Raw genomic sequence first — 21,100 nt, forward strand, 5'->3', positions numbered from 1 at the left:
AACCTTGCTAAGCTTAAGTTTCCTGGTAGGTCAAATGGGAATAGTGACAGGATCAATAATTCCATGTGGATGAGTGGGATAAACCACGGAGGTAGTGCCTGGTGCTACTCAGTGCTCAAAACCATTACCTTCTTTTACTATCACCGACGGTCATATGCTGCCTCTCGCCTTCTCTTTGAGTCCCAGCGAACTGTCCCTCTGAACACAAGGCTCAGAGCCTTTCCACGGTAACGCAGTCTCCCTGGACCATCTTTAAGGTCATGTCCACTGATTTTACGGAGGTCATTTTTGAAAGACCCAGTTCGAGGTTGCTTTCTTTAGGGGGTCTAACTCTTTTCATTTGCCCTAATGGCCAAGGTAGCATCTGGTTTTATTGAACCTCTATCAATAATACCCTCTTTTTCCTTGATTGTTCTCTGTGTCTGTGTGTCTTACCTTTTCATCTCCACTACCAGTCCCACCGTGCTGGGACAGATATTGGCTACACAGGGCCACAGAAAAAGCATCAGCTTTTTCATCTGAAAGATCAGGGCTTAAATTCTGCACCTACCCTTGACTAACTGTGTTTTTACCTCCTCTGTAAAGCCGGAGCAGTAATTCTTCTCTTACAAGATACTGTGCCATTAAATGAAATGGTATCTGAAAACTTGTGCCCAGCCTGCCCCTAATTGCTTCCCTCCTTTTTACACTTATGATGACAGGGTTTTGTGCTCCATAGTTTTTCTCTGAAAACCAGTTCAACAACTGGGAGCTCATGGTGTAAGAGGCAAGTTCAGTTTGAGTATGTCTCCAGCCTCCCAACCAATAGTGCAATCTGTCCCTGGAGGGTTGAGATCAGCTTGTGATTTTTCTTGAGTTTTAATCACTAAGTGAGGTCTGTACAGATAGAGGTAGGCCCTGCCTTCTAGGCACTGAACATCTACTGGAAGACGGGAGACGCCTTTTGTGTGGGATGTACTCAGGACCTCAGGCCAGGGCTCTGGAAGTTCAGAGGGAAGGTATGATGCTGCCTGGTTCTTGCCCTACACGTGCTCATGTGCTCATGCATGTAGGGCTGTGTGACAAACCACATGCAGTAACGGTCTGAAGGAGGAGGGGGTGTGATTGCCAAATGAGGGTCAGAGGCAATAAGCAGATACCGTAGAGTTCAAGAGGGGCTCAATTTCCCAGAAGAAAGGCGCCAATTCAGCAAGGCTGCCTTTGAGAGAGGCCCTGAGAACGAGACATTTGGTGACCACCAGAATACCTTCCCACCTGCCAGTGGGAAAAGATGATCTCAGTGACAAGGCCAAGTAGGAAAAGAATGAGAGTAGTTGAGAATCTTGCGCTGAGGAGAGCCCAGAAGGATTTGTCAGCACCCAAGTAAGTATCAGAGGCTGATTCATTTGTCCGGGCAGAGACACTGTTGTAGAGATAGGCAAGGAGGAGGAGACTGACAGGGCCTGACATTGTAATAGTTCATGAGACATCTGAATCGATGACAGTGGCTTCCACCCCCTCCTCCTCCTCCCTCCCGCAGAATTTGACATGCGTGGAGTCAGCTTGTGAGATATAAAGAAGGATCTGGAAATGATGCTGGGTGCCCAGTGCTGAGGTCCTCCATGATGCCTGTGGAACACATGCCCAGCTGAATAAATCATCAAATGAGCAGAACTGGAAGAAAAATGAGAAAAGGGTAGGGCTTATTCTGCTTAGTGTAGACAGATTGGTTTTGAACTCAGATTTGTGTGAACTAATGGGGACATTGGCCCTGGGCCATGTACCTGCAGCCCATGGATAGTAAGTTTTGCTGACATGCCACCAAACTCCTTGCAGCTCAGTTTTGGTGAGAAGAGGCTTCCCTGAGGGAGCGGTGGAAAATTCTAGAAAGTGGGTGCAGGTCTTATGGTCAGGACTTGGAAAGCTGCTCGCAGACACTCTGGAGGCTGGGGCCTGTGGTGTTTTGTTTTTTAAATTTTTTTCTCAAGGATTTTATGTATTTGAGAGAGAGTGCGAGCAGGGGTAGGAGCAGGAGCAGAGGGGGAGAGAGAGCGACAAGCAGCCTCAGCACTGAGTGTGGAGCCTGATGCAGGGCTTGAACCCACGACCCTGAGATCATAACCTGAGTCAAAATCAAGAGTCAGATGCTTAACTGACTGAGCCACCCAGGCGCTCCAAGTCTAGATTTTTATAAACACAGGAAGGAGGTAAGCCAAAAGGTCTATGTTAGTTTAGGTTCTAACTTAAAGCAGACAAATCTGTGGGTGTAAGTAGTTTTGTCAGAGGGAATCTCAGGAGACACAGTAAAGGAGTTGGGGAATGAGAAAGGGAAGGGAGAGAGCTAGTATAGGGTATGTTAGTGAGTGAGTTGCCTCTCAACGGGGACCCAACCTGCTAGGGACACACGGAGACTGTGTATTTGGAATTATCCCATCTAAGGTCAGGAAGCTAGGGAAATGGATCCAACTGCCATGGTTGAGGGTTGCTCCTTCAGTGTTGTCTGTCAAGGGCAGGACTGTGTCTGAGGCCAGAGATATCCTCAGGTGGAGAGATGCAAGATGCCAGGATATTCATTAAATGGTTTAAAACAACACACATTTATGATCTCGTCATTTCTATGAGTCAGGAATCAGGATGCAGCTTAGTTTGAAGACCCTCTGCTTCTCGATCTCTCATAAGGCTGCAGTAAATGTGTGGACCAAAGTACAGGTCTCATCTGAAGGCTCAGCTGGGGAAGAATCCATTTCTAAACCACCGACATGATTGTGGGCAGGATACATGTCCACGAGGGCTGTTGGACTGAGACCATTGGCTTCTTGCCACCTGCTGGCTGGATTCTGCCCAGGTTTTTGCCCTATGAGCCTCTCCAAAATGGCAGCTTGCTTTTAAAGCCAGCAAGAGAGTCATCTAACAAAATGGAAGTTGGAATGTTTTGTGACCTAATCACGGAAGTAACATTTCCTGCCTTGCCATATTCCTTTGGTTAGAAGCAGGTTTCTAATGGGGAGGGGATTACAAAGGCCACGAGTATTAGAAGGTGAGGACCACTGGCGCTGCTATGGAGACTGCCTTCCACAGCCAGGGTGGGCAGAGGGAGTGTGGAAGACTGACAGCATCTGCTGTGGAGGGCAGCACATTCTGGCAGAGGGAAAGGGGGTACTGATGAGGGAGGGGAAGGAGGGAATCACTGTGGGGGTAGCCCAAGCACCCCAGGGAGTCTTTGATCCCAGAAGAGGGGGCTCCCCTGGCCACCCCCCACTTGACTGGGCAGAGCAGCTCTCAGCAGCATCCTAGCTGTTAGGTCTCAGCCTCCAAGGGTACGACCAGAGTCTGAATTCTGAGGGGTGCTCTTCTCTCTGCCTGGTGGTCTTTCTTGTGTTTGCCTGCAGAACTGTGAACATGGGACCGCAGAGTAATGCTTGGTATAAGCTGTTGGGCATAGGAAGGGATTGTCTTCTCCTCACAGTCAGCAGAGCTGGGCTGTGGAGTCCCGTGATGCTTCACTCTCTGCTCAGCTCAGTGTGAGGGAGCCCCCCAGGCTGGGAATCTCTCCCTCCCACTCCCTCCGGCACTATTACACAGAAATGAAATCTATTTCTCTGAAGCTCCTTTTGGTCTTTATTCTCCTTCAGAGAAAATCAATTCCTTCTTTCCCAGGACCAGCCCTCAAAGAAAAAACCTGCTTCTTTGGATTCTTCATCCTGATGAAGTTTTAAACATGGTACTCTGTGTGTGGTCTGTTCAGAGCACATGTTGGAAGGGTGAGTGGGAGGGCCACCTCCCCACAAACCACCCTTCTATTAACCTTGTCCAGGAGCCCACATGGGCTCCCCACCCCCTTTGGCTGGCTGTCACATTCCATCACTTGAAACCTCCAATCAATAAATGACTCAGGTTGTTTTCAGCGAGCAGCTGCTGAGTCAAACCTTCAGTCTCTGGTACCTGGGCATGCTTTTGTTTTGGTTGGAGGGGAGGTAAAGGAGATCTGTCCATTCTGCACTCTCAAGGAGAGAGGCGGCTGGCGTGATCCAGGGCTTGAAGGAAGAATTGATCTCTCAATTTTATGGTAAGATGACCCTAATGGATATAATAACAACAACTTAGAGCAAAGATGCGCACTCAACTGTCCACGGAGGATGGATATAAAGGACACTAATAGCAACTAACAATGACTTAACCATTTACGCTGCTGTTCTGCTCTGATGACCTCATTTAGGCTTCAAAATAATGCTGTGATGGAGTGATGAACGTGCCTAATTTATGGCTATAGAAACCACCTTTTGGAGACACAATGCCACATAGCTACCCGATGGAAGATCTGGAACAAGAACCCTGGTATTTTGCTTCCAAATTCTGCACTTAGTCATTGCAGGATTCTGCTCGCCTTAATATAGATATGGTCTTCTGTAAACTTTTCAGTGCTTGCATGTTTTTATTGAGAACCTACTAAGATAGCAGAAAGTATAAGGTATGTAAGAGTTGAAAGACTTGTCCTTGAGGAGTTGATGACCTTTTGGAATAAGATAAAATCTATACACCAAACCACTAAAAAAGTATGGAAAGCAGGCTTAGACTCTCTCAGACTGTAAGCTTCTATAACATTCTGTCACAGCTGTAGTAATTTAAAGACATGTGGCTTAATTGAAGCTGCTTCATAGAGGGGATCTCGGTAGTTTACAATAATTCCTGAGCAATTTGGTACAATTAAAAAATTAATATTTTTCACAGAAAGATGACAAAAACTTTATAGGGGAGTTGCAGTATCATTTATGTCCACCAGATGATGCCACTATTCAGTGGAATTCTAGAGAGTTTGGCTTTGGGGATACACGTACAGTTGTGGTAAGTTTGAAATAATGGCTAGAAAGTCATTTTAACCTGTTCCAGACATCGATAACTTTCCTACTGTAACTTTCCATGGAGTACATGCACAGAAGCCACAGAGAGTCTGAAAACAAACAGAGGAGCAGTCAGATTTCTCTTATGTAAATTCTGTACCTTGAGTCATTTCCCTCACTACCTTTTAGCATTTGCTCTGTGCCAGTCAAGTGACCATGGATGAACAGAAATGGTGGCAGAAAGTCATTTCTGGAGACCGAGGCAGGGAGGGATGGTCACCGCCTTGGAGGTGAACTTTGTACTGTTAGGCGTTTGCTCTCACTACATATGCAAATATATTCCCGACAGCGGGTCTTGATAAGCAACAGATCTTGCCCCATGGAAAAGCCCATGTGGATAGCCTGATGCAATTATATTCAGCATTAATGAGCTGTGGGCTCCATCCTAATGTGCTGATATTTTGTTAATATTTGATAATGAAAGAGAATAGAGCCTTTGAAGTCAAAATGTTCTGGTGTTGCTGGATATTTTTAGCCATGAACATTCATTATTTTGTTTGACAAATTGGCCTGCCTTGGAATATTAAACACCCAGTCTTTAGGGAGTGAGGAAGATGAAAGACCTCCAACTATTGTGCTCACTGAGACTATTTCCCAAGAAACCCAAAGCCCTCGCAAGGATTTCTCTGGCAGATCCCATCTCTGGGATCCCAGCCCTCTCTCCCTGGAGGGGCTGTGACAGGCGTGTTCTTTGCCTTGTCCTCTGCCAGGAGGAGGGCCTGCTTGCCTGAGCCCAGGCCGCCTGAGCCAGAACCCGGGGCTTTGTGTCACATTTGCTGTGCCAGGCAGCTGGCCCCGCTCAGAATGCTCAGGAGGCACGTGGGCTCTGGCCGGCTAAGGCACTGTTGAGAATGCCCTCGTGGAAGGCCAGCTGGAGAGAAGAGGTGACAAGTGTCCTCTGTTTCTCTGTGGTTCGCAGCAGGAACTGGGAAAACCCTAGGGTGCTTTTTTTCCCGCATTCTCGTGAGAAGCTCAGCTCTGGCGGTGGCCAAAACACAGTTTAGAGATAATTGTTAATCAGTAATGATTATGATTGTGAAAATGCATTAAGTATTAGGTTCTAGACCCCATACAAGCTGCTATGGATGTATTATTTTATTTAACTCTTACTACGACCTATGAGTTGTATGTAGATCCCAAATCCACCCCACTCCCTTGCTGGAACAGGCTGGATTTTATAATTTCCACTCTCTTCTGAGTGGCCATGCACTGGGGGAGGGGTGCATTTCAGACACCAGGGCTGAATCATGGTTGATGGAAGGCCAAGCCAGTCCTCGGGGTCTCGTCTCCCTTGCCAGTGACTGGTTTAGGAACGAGCATATGGTCATGTGGTCTGGGCTGCTACGCATGGGCCTGAGGACCACGCAAAGATCTAAAGGGGCACCGTTCCCATCACAGACATATATTAACCGATGAGAGCGTTCAAGTGTGAAGATTCTGGGTCTTCTGGCTGAATTATAGGGCAGCTCTGTCCCATAGATCTTTCTGTGATGATGAACACGTGCTGCGCTTTCCAATCCAGTAGCCATCAGCCACAGGGAGCTACCGAACACTTGAAACGTGGCTGGTGGGACTGAGGAGCTGAATTTTAAATTGTACTTAACTTTAATTAGTTTTAAATTAAATTTAAAAAGCCCTGGGTGGCTATAATGGCTGCTCTACTGAACAGGGCAGTTCTTGAGCATAAATTCATACCAGCACCCTCCACTGAATGGACCAGTCACTGCCAACAGCAAGCAGCTGGGTGCCCCCAAGGCCACATCATGGTGTCTGAGGAAGAGTTGCCTTTCTCCAGTTTGCATAAAGGTGGGGTGTAGGCGGACAGCCACTCTGAACGAGGTCCGTGTCTGGACAATGAGATAGGAGGATAGGACTGCTGGAAGCGTCCAAGGAAACTTTCCAATTTAAAGAAGACGTATCAGAAGAAACAGCCCCCCGTTCTTTTCCCTGTTGCCATTGTCTAGAAAGTGTCTGGAATTGCAGCAGCCATGGTATTACCAGCATGAAGATGCAGCCGATGTGCAGAGAAACTGAACTAGAGTCCTGATGGGCTGGGTTTAGAGGCTGCCCTGATTTTGGATTTTTTGTCATGTAAGATTAAAAAAAAAAAAATCTGCGTATTGGTTAAACCCGTAAGGAGTCTCCATTATTTGCAGTTGAAAGCAACCTCACAGATACTCCTGTATCTGTTTTATTATTTATTTATCTTGTATCTATTTTATTGATCTTATCTTACCGATGGGATCACTCAGGCTCCCAGTCTTTACGAGCTTGCCCAAGGTCATGAAGCTAGTCCTTTGCAGATTTGGGTGGGAGTCAAATCCAGGTCTGTCTGACTCCAAATTCCCGGTCTTCATTACCGTGCTGTATTATCTTCTGAATGCACTGCAGTTTCCCCCGGTTTCAAGAGCCACGTAGACCCTTTTGCTCTATTTCCTGTGAACGTGTAAGTTCCTCTGTTCTCCCAGTGTGGGTTGCCTTTGAGCTGGAGAAGTTGCTTACCCTGGATCTGCCCTGACTCCTGAATTCCATTGAGCTATGTGGCCAGGATATGGAAGTAAATCTAAGGGACCCAGGTTCAGTGATCCTGAAAAGTGCGGGACTGGGAGACTGGGAGAGGAGGCGACTGACTGGACCTCTGTGCTTCTGCGCTTCCTCTCTCTCTACGGGATGGCATTCATCCTCGAGCTGCTGTGTCTCCACGTGCAGAGGACTCACACACATTCTCCTCTCCTCGGGCTCCAGTGAACGGCCCAGATGCTCACTCTTGGGTATCAGAAGGCCCTTCAAACTCCAAAGGTTGAGAACCAAGCTCAGGATGTTCTCTTTTGTTAACCACAGTGCTTTCCCTAAAGGTTCAAGACTGCTTGAGAAAAGGGGTCACCTCAGAGAGCAGTCTGCATACATTACATCTCAGGAGAACGCAGGCAGCCGGCTAATGCTTTGGGTGAACTGAAAAGAGTGGAGGATGATGCCTGCAGAAGGGCGTCAGCTGGCTCCCTCTGCTTTAGCCCTGTAGTCCTCTGCTCCCGTGGGGGTGCAGTGGCCCAGGTCGCTCCTGGGCCTGAGATCCAGTTCCTCACATGGTAGCCATGGTCCACCTGAAAGGTCTCGGAGAAGGGTGCATCCCTGTCCCACACTCCATTCTGGGGGCCCATGAGAGAAGACCCTTGGGGACCATTGGGCTTTTCCAGCTCCATCCCCTCGGCTCCCAGGCTGTGTCCCTATGACGCCACCTCAGCTGAGGCCCAGGTAAAGGCGATGTGCTTCAAACCCCAGGCAGAGTGTAAGCTTCTTAGTGCAAGACAGCGGACAGTTTCTTCAACTGCAGTTCTCTGGAAAATCGGAATACCTCAGGCAGCAAGTGGGATGATTAAATGGGCTGATAGATGTAAAAGGAATTAGAATAATGCCTAGAACATAGTATGTGTTCCGTCGTGGCTGCTGCTAGTATGATGACTCTTGCTTTCTTGTTATTATGAGAGCATCAAGTGACAGAAGGAAATCTGGGCATCCACTAGAGACCCCAAGTAGATAACATATTTGTGTCTCCTGAAACCACCCCGGAGGAGGGGCTGTGGGAACTGTTTTCTGATGGCTTCTCTGCCTCTGACACTGAAAGAAGACCCTGCTCCCGGGTTAGTTAGTGCATTTATGTAATCTTCTGTCTGGGTAATTGTCTCCCAACGTGCTATTTAGAATGTCTACACTGTGCATTTAAAGAGTGTCTTGTAATCATGGTGTACTGGAAATCACTACACTTGCCAGCAATTATCACAGAATCACAGGCTGGAAGGAAGGACAGATGTCATTAAGTCCAGCGCCCCCCCCCCCCGCCCCCATACAGGCCTGGCCTTATCTCACAAATGGGGCTCTTTCGGGGGAAATTCTTTAAAATAAAATGTGACCTTGGGTCTGATCACTTCCTGAGAGAAAGAACAGCCAGCCCTATACTTAACTGCCCACAGCTTCGCATTGGTTAAAGCCTGTGTTTGCTTTCCTATCTCAGATGAATTTTGTTTTCCGGGCCTCCGGGGTTTCCAGCCCTGGTGCCGGGGGCCTTGCAAGGGGCATGGTGTTCAGAGGCCCAGTGGGCACAGGCCTAGAGCCCCTGTGCCCGGGAGCCAGCCGAGAGTCAAGCAGCATGGGACCCCAGGCCAGGGGAGAGAGAGCACCGCTATTTCTAAATCCTGTGACCCCCAGAGGCAAGCTTCTCGCGGTGACTCCAGGACGCCCAGGCACTCGCTCAATCAGTTTCACCTCCTCCCAAGCCCGGCTTCACTGGACGGCCGATTCCGGGCGACATCCATCCTCCTCCGACATTCCCCCCCCACCCCGGGGCCAAGGTCGTTCATTCTTGGGGTTCATTGGAGCTGTTTCCATGGCAACGGCCACTTGTTGAGTTTTGAATCTCCCATCGAGGTCCTTGCAATTTGCCAGCTAAGCCACCGATCACCAGGCGTGTGTGCCAGGTTAATAAGACAAAGTCTGTTTTATTTTATCCTTGCCTTTTTTGTCTGCCTTCAGCTGGGGGCAGCCTCACAAAAGAGAGGGCCCTTTGGCTTTCAGAATTCTTAGGCCTCTGCTCATTATCCCAGGCGCTATTTGGGACTGAACCAGCGTGCGGTGCGTTTCCCGGGCTGTCTCTGGGCCACGTGGAGCAGCCATGGCAACAGGCTGGGGGCGTGGCCGCACCGGCCCGGTCACGTGGGGTTTCTTTGATTTGCACGTGAGTGTGTGTTGGGCCTGTCCACCCCTCCCCCCCACCTCTCCCAATCTGTAGCTAAAGGTAGGGGGACTTAGGAAGGAAAGATTCCATTGCGTGGCTCTGTGGCCACTGCTGGAGGCTGGAATCGAAATGATTTTGCTTTTTTATTTTAGAGGATCTTCTAAACCCTCTGTTACCCTCTGTCGGTGACAGAGACCGGAGAACCCTGGACTCATGTGGTCTCCCAGCGCCCAGCCCTTTCCTATGTGCATAGACGCGTCGAGTCATTCTCCCATTCCCCAGGGGGTGTTTAGACTAATAGGTGTAAGTCAAGACCTGCCAAAGGTATTAGTGATTCAGGAGAATGCCTACCCCGCAAGTAGAACAACGGACGAAAGAGGGCCGGTGAAGAGAGCCGCAGATCTAGGCGCTCCTGGCCATCCACCATCCCCTTCTTGGTGACTTAAAAATGCCTCTTGGCCTCGCGTCTCTCGCGGTGCTACTCTGCACCTCCGCGGAATTTTTAAGGACCCGGCTGGCTCGTTTCTCCCGGCATTTCGCAAGTTAGTCTGCCAGATTTCGTTGTTGATTGCTGTTGAGCTTTAAGAAAAATCTCTCCAGAAAAATTCTCTGATCCAAACGATCTGCTGTTGTGTGTGTGGCCGGGACTGCGGTGAGGACACCCGGAAGGGCAACATTTTTCTCTTTTAGGAGCTACTAGGTACAAGAGCGGGCTGACCGGCGTGCAGAAGAGAAGGGCTGGGCCTTCAGAAAAAGGCTGGAAAGCCCTGCCTGTCTGATTTCATCAGGGGTTTTAACTGAGTACTTGAAAAAGGAAAATAGAGGGACATAATGATCCAGAGCCTAAGGCTTCTTGGCTGCAAACAGACAAAATACTTGGACGAATGAACACAGAAATCAAGGGCAGTTTATAAAGCGGTGTTACAGTACAGATCTATTCTAAAGGCGGGCCAAAGAAAGAGGGGGAAATTATCTAAATTAAAAGGAAATGTTTCTAATTGCAAATAGGAAAATGGAACACGTAAGGATAGAATAAAGAAGCCCATCAGACTGTGTCTGGAGCCAGCAGGCCCTGCCGGCAGCTTTGGCACACTGTGGGGCCTGGGCTCTCTCCAGAGTCTTCCAGGCCTCTGGGAAAGTGGCTCTTAAGCGGATTGGGTTGGATGACCCACTCTGGTCTGGGGTTGTCCTCAAAGAGCCAGAGACTGCAGAAGCCTGGACTGGAGTCTCAGGTGGATTGGTTAGTTCTCGGGCTTTCTGGAGACACTGATCATGGAGGAAACCTTCTGTTTTAACATTACCCAGGTCACATGGGTTCAAGCAATCAGGAAACGGTGATTTCGCCTAACACGCAAGCCCAGATGGAAGGCAGGGCTAGGCTGGTTGGATCCAGTGTCTCAGTGATAGCGCGAAAGATGGGGGTTTCTTTCTCTCTTCCTGCTTTGCTTCCAGGGGCAACAGATTTATCTGAATGCTGGCTTCTGTCCTCGTTATAAGGTGGTTGCTAACTGCCTTCAGGGCGATGTGCTTACTCATCTGTGAGCCGAGAGAGTGAGTCTACCTTAGGTCTTTGCCCTGTTTCCCAGGTGTATGCTTGTAATCGCTGTGGCCACAGAGATGCCAGGACTGATTGCTCTAGGCCTGGATTATGACCCATCCCTGCAGCCATCACTGTGGCGAGGGGGTGGAATGCTGCTGACTGGTTTAGGCCATTTAGGGCCTCCTCTTGGGCTGGGGGTGGGGGCCAGCCCCATCCCAAATGCAGGGCTTTGCCACAGGGAAGATCAGAGCTCCCTTAAGGGAAAATCTGGGTCTTTTAAGCAAGAGAAGCATGGGAGGGGGTTGGATGCTGGTGAAACATCAGTGTCCTTTCCAGTTTCTGATGGTTTGGGTCAGAAGCATCTAGAAGGGGGTGGTGGGCAAGTGAGCAGAGGGTAACGTTTCATCCTAAATCCAAAGAAGCCAGAGTGGAAATGAGCTAGGAGCCTCTTTGAATCATTTTCATAGTCAAACCCTTACTTCCTCCTGCATCCGTGTGTTTTCTTCTTGCCCTTCCCCAAACATGGACCCACCAGCACAGCCTAGCGATTAGAGTGCATGCCTCAATGTGGGCACTGCCACGAGCTGTATAACTTGGGGCAAGTTACTTAACATCTCTGGCCTTCATTTTCCTGGTCTGTAAAATGGGAATATAATAGTACCTCTGTCACAGGATTGTCGGGAAGTTTAAAGGCGTTAGAACACTTAAAACATGTAGGACAGCACCTGACTCAAAGTGGGTTCTCAGTAAATATTAGCTATTATTATTGCATTGAAAAAGTCTCTTTCCTTGTCATGTCCAGCATGAGACAAAGGCAGCCTTTTGATTTATTTATCTTCCCATGCGCAGCTCCCCGCAGTGCCTGCTACACGGAGGGCTCAGTAGATCTGTGCTGGATGGCTGGAGAGGAAGATAGCTGGCCAGTGGTTTAAGGGAGCTGAAAACTGGGCAGAGGGCAGCTGGAGCACAAGGCTGGCACTGTCAGAGTGTTGTCTGGCACGAATGAGGTCACTTTTGGTTTCTCTGTTACAGTTGGCCTGTCATGAAGGCAGTTTGGCTCCCAGCCCTCTTCTACCCAGCTCTTTCTTCCCGCATGTCCCTTTGATGAGGCTGGCTCTGCTGCTCACTGTCCTTTGCCATGCTCATGTCCGCTTCGCAGCCTTTGACCACACTAGTTCTCTGTGTAGAATGTCTTTTGACTTCTCTTTTCCATCTAAATTCCACCATCTTGCAAGACCCAGATCAGACAGACGCAGCTCCCCTCATGAGCCTTCCCAGCCCAATATGATCCCTTTCTTTCCTGAACTTCCCAGATAGATAAAAGTATTACTTCCTGCCACACCCTTGGCTCAGCTCCGCTCACTTCAGCCTCAGAGGCAAGTTCTGTGTAAAGCGAACCAAGTCCACAACATCCCACATCTGGAGAACACCTGGAATCACTCGACTTTTGGTCCCAAGAAACCTCTTCTGGAGGCTCAGGGGAATTAAACCCTGGGGGGCCAAGTGAAAACCACAGTGAGGTGCCACTTCCCACCCACTAGGGCAGCTATAGTCGAAAAGTCCAATAACAACAGATGGTAATGTGGAGAAATTGGAACCCTCAGATTCTACATGGGAGAGTGTCATGTCAAATGGTACAGCCGCTTTGGGAAGAAGTCTGGCATTTCCTCAAAGGGTTAGGCACACAGTTACCGTTTGACCTGGCAATTCTAGTGCTAGGCATATAACCAAGAGAAATGAAAACTGAAGTGCACACAACACCTTGTGTTATTTGTAATAGCCAAAAAGTGGAACCACCCAAATGGACATTGACTGATGAATGGCTGTGGTCTATCCAGGCAATGGAATATTATTTGCAATAAAAAGAAATGAATTACTCATACCTGCTGATGGACCTTGAGTGAAAGAAGCCAGAAACAAAAGGCCACCCATCCTGGGATTCCATTTATATGGAATATCCAGAATAGGCAAGTTCATAGAGACAGAAAGTAGCTCCGTGGCTGGGGGAGAGGAGAGGTGTCGGGGAGGAAATGGGGAAGAATGCTAATGAGTACATGATTTATTTTTGGAGTGATGAAAATGTTTTAAGATTGGTTGTGGTGAGGGTTGCACAAATCTGTGCATGTACTGAAAACCTTTGCATTGTTTACTTTCAGTGAGTGAGTTGTTTGATATGTGAATTATAATAATGAAGCTCAATTAAGCTGTTATAAAAACAGATAAGCGAAGAAAAACCTTACAGAGGCATCTTCACCAATGCAACATGAGTGCTGGTGAATACATGCCCTGTCCTCCCATCCTTGAAATGGACAATTCTGGGGAGGCATTCTGGATGTTTCTTGAAGGTTCTGTCTCCAGAACTCCTCTTGTGTATAGTAATGGTCTGGATAATGTTCCTTTTTATTGTCATTATCTCCTTCACTATCTCACTCTTCCTGTTTTCTTGGAATCACATTGCAAATAAAATACCTATACCGCAGGATGTTATTTCAGGCTGTGTCTTTGGGATCACCCAAATCTGAGTCAGCATGCAGTTCAGACATAAAGATATTAAACACTATATGTATCTATATATATGCATATATGCATGTATATGTATATGCACATATATTTCCCTTTTTTAAAGATTGATTTATTTATTTGGCAGGGGGGAGAGAGCATGTGGCGGGGAGGGGCAGAGAGAGAGGAGAGATTCCTTTTTCTAGTTCAACCAAATTGTTACCTCTGTGGAAACAGGCCATGTCTTAAAGTTCCTTAGTGTTTTTCAAACCCTACAGCAAGGGAGGGGACCAGCGCTTAGCAGCCACTATGTACCAGGCACTTTACATACATATTCTTATATACTCTCAAAAGAACTCTGTGATTCCATTTTGCCAAAGAGACCTTGGCTCAGCTCAGAAAGGTTGAATTCCCAAGGCTTACTGAGGACACACAGCCAGGAAGTTTGCCGAGTTTACCGGAGACACACAGTCTGGTAAGAGTAAGGATATTTATTAGGTATATTTGAACCTCAGTGGCATATAGTAGATTAAAAGTAATACTGGATGGTAGACTGTAGCCCAATTGGTAGCTTTTATTCCAGGAACCAAATCATATAATTTAAAATAAAATGTTTGATGGATTAATGCATTTCTAGAAAGCAGTAGGGGTACGCTGATAAACATTTAGCAACTGGCACTCTGGGAGAAAAGGCGGGTTTTTAGTGGTTGTCAATTTCTGTAGTGTCAGTATCCCCCCTGCCACGGTCAACACCAAGCTGTCAATGTGGAGTTAGGAAAAGATACTGTCTCATCTGCCAGTATATATTGTATTCTTCCTTATAGATACAATAGACAGAAGTAACCCCAACAGCACAGATAGTAATAAAATGCAGAAACATGGCTAGGAAGTAATAAGGTTAAGTATTTGTTGCCTTTTGTTTTAATACAATTTATTTAATTGTAAATTTATATAATTTAATTTTTAGTAATGGTCATGTTTAGCAGCAGGCTTGCAGAATCGCTGGAAATCCACCAGCTTTCAGGGGCCGGCATCAGCTGCCTCCCCATGCTTCTGGACTGTGGATTGGAAGGGAAATTAAAAGAAATTTTACTAATGAATTTATCTTCAAAATTTGTCTCGGAAGGCAGGAGGTGAATCACTTGCCGTTGTTGGATTACTCCCTGAAGCTAAAAACGCAAAATAAATAGTAGTTAAGAAGGAATGTTTTTGTTGCAGTACTGCCCCATGGGACTTGCCTATTATTACTTATCCAATTGAACACTGTCCAATACAGTGGGCCCGAGCCACATGTTGGCTCTTTGAACACTTGAAATGGGACTAATGAATTTAAACGTAAATTTGAGTAGCTGCAGGTGGTTACTGGCTGCCACGTGGAACATCACAGCTTATACTTTGGTAAATAATTTTTAGTGGGGCTTTATTGTGAAATCACATGCCCACTCTTCAGCTTACATCACCCCGCTCTGGCTTAGCCTGTCTCCTCTTATTGCTTTCTACTCTTAACTTGGGTCCTGTCCCCAGCTCCACTGGCCTCTTTTCCATCCCTAACACATATGCTCAGCTGATTCGCATATCTGGCCTTTGGGCACGATGTACTTTCTCTGGTCCCTGGACGTGCCTCTCAAGGGTTATAAGTACCTGTCTTTGGGCTCCTCTTCTTTTCAGTTTCCCCTTTAGACTGAAGTTGATTTGTGTGGGGGTGCCTCAGAGGGTGCCATGGTACCCGAGTTTGACAATTGTCACACGGGCTTCTAAGCAGAGGGCTCTAGGGACATCAGCTTTCCACGGATCCACCACAGCACTCTGTATGGCTAACGAGGTACTTTTCCATCAAGACTCTGACCTCAGCAGCCAGACAGAGTGGGACGTTGCCTGTCACGGACAACTGGCTTTGCTCTGTCCAGTTCATGTTCTAGGACCCCAGGAAGTAAGACACAAGCCCAAGAGGTGGGCAGTCAAAGGGTTGGGTATGGGGAGTCTGGTGGCTCCTAGTGGGTGCCACTCCAGAGGTGGTCCTAAACTCCCTCACATCATTCAGATATTTCTGATACTTCTGTCCGTTTGTGGCCGGTAGGTCTTTGGAGTGGTGTCTGAGCTAGCTGCCAGTTGAAGCCTTAATAACCCACGTACATTCTGCTGATTAAGAGTCCCATTATGACTTTGAAATTCTCTCTATAAAAAGTTCTAATTGGATTAGAAATCCACCTATCTTATCGTAAGACATTTAAATATTGCATTTCTCAATAAAGAAAATAAGTAACTAGTAGTCTTTAAGCATAGTTCCATCTGTTGTACACTTTTCACGGTTGTAAAAGTAGTTTTTAAGTTCTTTAAACTCTGTCCCATATTTGTGCAATGTTCCTCACTGATGATAACTTTCAAGAATTTGAAGACCTCATCCTCAAAAAGTTGGCATTTTGGCCATCATTGTTGCAACTTTGTATAAACAACATATTCTTTCAAGTAAGCTCAAGCTTTCATTTAAAAACCTCAAAAAGATTTATTTAGAATTCATGCAAATTCATATTTAATATATTCCCTAATTATTGCCTTTTATTCTTATTATAATTGTATAAGGTGAAGAAGTAATAATCTTTTCCCACTAAGTATTATATAAATGGTTCCCTCTCTCTATCTCTTCTAGTTTATCCCTTCATGCCAAGTCATTATTTCCTTCTCTGTGTGCTGTGAGTTGAAAAAGTTTGGGCAGTCATGCTCAGATTATCTTTCTCCCTTCCACGCTGCCTCTCTAAATCTGCCTCTATTTGAGACTCATGCCCTCCCTCCTTTTGTACACTCGGGAGCCAGAAGCTTGGTTTCTGCCTTGCGGTGATAGGAAGGGCCTGCTCCTTGTAGTTCTCTCATTGTTCTCTACATTCATATCTTTTCTTCCTAATGATGTTGTACATTCTTTAAGTGTCGTATCTATGGATACTTTTGGGTAATTCAGGTCCTTCAAAACTCTCGATAACAATTACAAGATCCAAACTAATTCACCTAAAATTAAGAAGTGGAGTTTAGGGGTGCCTGGGTGGCTCAGTTGGTTAACCATCTGCCTTTGGCTCGGTCAGGATCCCAGGGATTGAACCCTGTGTCGGGCTCTCTGCTTGGCGGGGAGCCTTCTTCTCCCTCTCCTTCTGCCTCCTGCTCCCCCTGCTTGTGCTCTCTGTCAAATAAATAAAATCTTTAAAGAAAAAAAAAAAGCAGAGTTTGTCTTCTTTCTATTTCCATTAAAGGAGGTTAATATAAAGTGCTTATCTATGTGTCTATCTGGTCACCTACCAGCACATTTTGGCTTTTCTTGTCTGCCTTTAGTGCTTGCGTGAATTTCTACCTATTCTGCCTGGGGCACTTACTTGCCTTGGGGAAGATTAGGATTATTACACAGATATGCAAAAAGAAAGAACGAATCAATGTTAAGTGTTTGATATCCAAAATAGGTTATTTCAGTCCAGAGCAAGACTATTGAAAACCAGACTTTGAAATAGAAGAAGTGTTTTCAGAGTTTCTTAAGCTCCTTTTAATGCATCAAACGCTGGGAAGCTTGAATGTTAGGCTTTTCTGTAAACCAAGGCTGTGATGGATGTGGGAGGTAGGAGACTCTGGTGCCTTTCGGTCCTGAGGATGTTGAATGAAGAGGCAGAGGTAGAGGAACCCAGCACCAGGCCCTTGAGTCCTGACTTCCCTCCTTGGATCAGCATCCGGGATGTGGGGCTAGTTCTAGATGGGGTGAAGGGATGCTGAAAGCTGAGAAAGTTCATTATACCCCGACCCCCATTTATTGGTCTCTTGGAAAAGAAGGAAAAATAAGATTGCATTCACAGGTTTCAAGTGGACGTGAATTTTGGGAGGACACTATTCGACCTACTACAGAGGCAGAAGAAAAAAATAAAACACTGAACATTCACCCCAAAGAGACTGACCTATCCGAAAGATGAGGCAGAGATGCCATGAACTGGTGAGTTTCAATTGCCCTCCTGGACCCTGACTGCTCCCCAGAGGGATGGGGGACCGGGGGGAAGATTACGTGGTTATGGAAAACGAACAAGTTCCATTTTCCTATTCATATCTGAGTAGTGTGGAGGTTAAAATTGCCACATCACTATATCTGGCCAGCCACTGTTCCAAAGGGGAATAAAAGAAACAGACACTACCAAATCACTACAATCAAGGTAGATGATCACAAGTGAGAATAGTGCAGTTTGTGGGAGCACAGGATGGGGGAGGAAGGGAAGAAAATGATTATACTAGAAACCTAGGTTTAAGAGGAACAATTACATTTCTTCAAAAAGTACTGCTTCTAGCCCTGAGTTTCTTGGCAACCAAGAAAAGAAAAGAAAGATGAAAGATTACAGGACCTTATTATTTAGTACAAGGAAGCATACCATAATGCCACAAGATTAAAAAAAATATATTTTTAAAATACTGGATCTGAGAGGGCCCTGTGGAAAAGGGCATTTATAGAGGGAACAGACTATCATGAAATGTGTTTTAATAGGAATGTTACAGGAAATTCAAGGACACTTTTCTTATGACATTTCTTATATCTACCCTTAGTATAGCTAATTTTTAAAAAAGATTTTATTTATTTATTTGATAGAGAGAGAGGGATCACAGGTAGTCAGAGAGGCAGGCAGAGAGAGGGGGGAATCAGGCTCTCTGCTCAGCAGAGAGCCTGATGTGGCGCTCGATCCCAGGACCCTGAGATCATGACCTGAGCCCAAGGCAGAGGCTTAACCCACTAAGCCACCCAGGCACCCCAATATAGCTAATTTTAAGCTAAGGTTATAATATCAATATGAAGTTCCGAAAGTGTTTTTTGTTTTTGTTTTTTTTTTTTAAGATTTTATTTATTTATTATTTGACAGAGATTACAAGTAGGCAGAGAGGCAGGCAGAGAGAGAGGAGGAAGCAGGCTCCCTGCTGAGCAGAGAGCCCGATGTGGGGCTCGATCCCAGGACTCTGAGATCATTACCTGAGCCGAAGGCAGAGGCTTTAACCCACTGAGCCACCCAGGCGCCCCGAAGTTCAGAAAGTTTTTGTGTGAAAAGCTAAAATAATACATTCTGAGTATGTAACTTTCTGGGAAAAAACTTTGAGAATCTAGGCGTTGCATTGTCCCATATGGTAGCCATTAGCCACGCAAGTTTACTTAAATTTAAATTTGAATTAATTAACATAAAATGAAAATAAAAATTCAATTCCTCTCTTATACTCATCATATTTTTAAGTCTCAGTGGCCACATGAAGCTAGTGGTTACTGTTTTAAACTGTGCAGAGAAATTTCCATCATTACAGAAACTTCTATTGAACCGAGCCTAGAGGAATATATGGAGGTATCTTTTGGGTAAGAATTGTTTTGCAAACAATTCCATACTGAGATTGTTTGTGAGAAGTATGTTAAGATACAAAGTTTTAGATAAACTCGGGAAATATCATAAAGGATTTTAAAGATAAATTTAAGGTTTTAATATTTATTTTAAGTGTGATACTAAATGAATATACTAAATAAAAATTAAATAGAATATTTAAATAAGATATTTCCCTTACCTAATACCATACAGAAAAATTAACTCAAAGTGGATCAGAGACAAAAAAAAAAAAAAAAAAGATCAAAGATCTAAATGTTAGACCTAAGACTATAAAATTTTTAGAAGAAAACAGGGCAAAATCTTCATGGCCCTGGATTTGACAGCTTCTTTTTGATGTGACGGCAAAAGCACAGACAACAAAAGAAAAGAACAGGCCAATTGGTCTTTATTAAAATTAAAAGCTTTTGTGCAGCAAAGGACACTATCAACAGAGTAAAAATTCAACCCACAGAATGGGAGAAAATATTTGCAAATCATATATCTGACAAGATATTAATATCCAGAATATATAAAGAACTCCTGACTCAACAACAACAAAAGAATTCAATTCAAAATGGGCCAGGGACTTGAATAGACTTTTTTTTCCCCCAAAGATTTTATTTATTTATTTGACAGACAAATAAGTAGACAGAGAGGCAGGCAGAGAGAGGGGAAGGGAAGCAGACTCCCTGTCGATCAGAGAGCCCAATGATCCCAGGACCCCGGGATCATGATCTGAGCTGAAGGCAGAGGTTTTAACCCACTGAGCCACCCAAGTGCCCCAGGACTTTTTTTTTTTTTTTTTTTTTTTTTTTTGAGAGAGAATGCAAGTAGGGGGTGGCAGGAGGGGCAGAGAGACTCTTCCGCTGGCTCCATGCCCAGTGTGGAACCCAATGTGGGGCTGGATTTCATGACCCAGAGATCATGACCTGAGCCAAAATCAAGAATCAGATGCTTAAGGGACTGAGCCCCCCAGGAGCCCCTCTGTGGATTTAACCCCAAATATAGATTCATGTTCCTACCACCACACGGGAATGTGGAGTAGATCCAGCACCCTTCAAACTCCCGAGCACTATACTTTTACAGTCACACCCTTCCCCTCCCACAGCTCTTTCAACTATTGATTTGTCCTCCATCACGACCGTTTTGTCTTTTCCAGAATGTTAAGGGAATAGAATCATGTAGTATATCACCTTTTGAGACTGACTTCTTTTACCTAGCATAATGCTTTTGAGATTCAGCCAAGTTGTTGCATGTATCAATCGTCTGTTCCTTTTAATTGCTGAATAGCATTCCCTTGTATGGATATACCGCAATTTAAAAAATCCGTTTACGAGGTTAAAGACATTTGTTTCCAGTTTTTGGCAAATATGAATAGAATTGCCATAAATATCCACATATAGGTTTTTGTGTGACCATACATTTTCCCTTTTCTAAGATAAATACCCAGGGATGGGATTACTGGGTCATATGATGAGTGCGAGTTTAAAATACACAGCCAGCAAACCATTTCCCACAGGGGGTATGCTTTTTCATGTTCCCACTGGAGGAGTGTCATTTGCTTCACATCTCGTCAGGACTTGGCTTGTTACAAATATTTTTTTGAGCACCTGGCCTAGTGCAAAGTAGTAGAGATAGAAAGGAAGGCAAGACATAATTCCTGTTCTTGAGGCATTTGTGACCAAGTTTATTAAAAGCCTATAGCAATCATGCATCAGATTGCATGTCCCCCCCACACAATACTGAGTTGTTCTCTTCAAGCAAATGTAGTTTGTTGTTGCCTTTTTTTTTTTAAGTGTTGTCTTGATTGTGATGACATACCAACCATGACTTTATAGTGGGCACAAACTATGTATTATCAATTTCAGAGATATTTTTGTTTTGGGGCCCTGGATGGCTTGGTCTATTAAGCATCTGACTCTTGATCTCAGCTCAGGTCTTGATCTCAGGGTCATGAGTTCAAGCTCTGAGTTATTTAACTCCCACCCCCCTTTGGAAAGCTCATTCTTTTTTTCCTGTCAGAATGGTTCTCTTATGAGAAGACTGACCCTCAGTTTAGAATTTATTTCAAGATTAGTAGACATGAGTAAATATAAGAATA

This window comes from Enhydra lutris, unplaced genomic scaffold, assembly GCF_002288905.1.
Source record: "Enhydra lutris kenyoni isolate GAN:26980312 unplaced genomic scaffold, ASM228890v2 scaffoldscaffold42, whole genome shotgun sequence".
Taxonomy (NCBI): domain Eukaryota; kingdom Metazoa; phylum Chordata; class Mammalia; order Carnivora; family Mustelidae; genus Enhydra; species Enhydra lutris.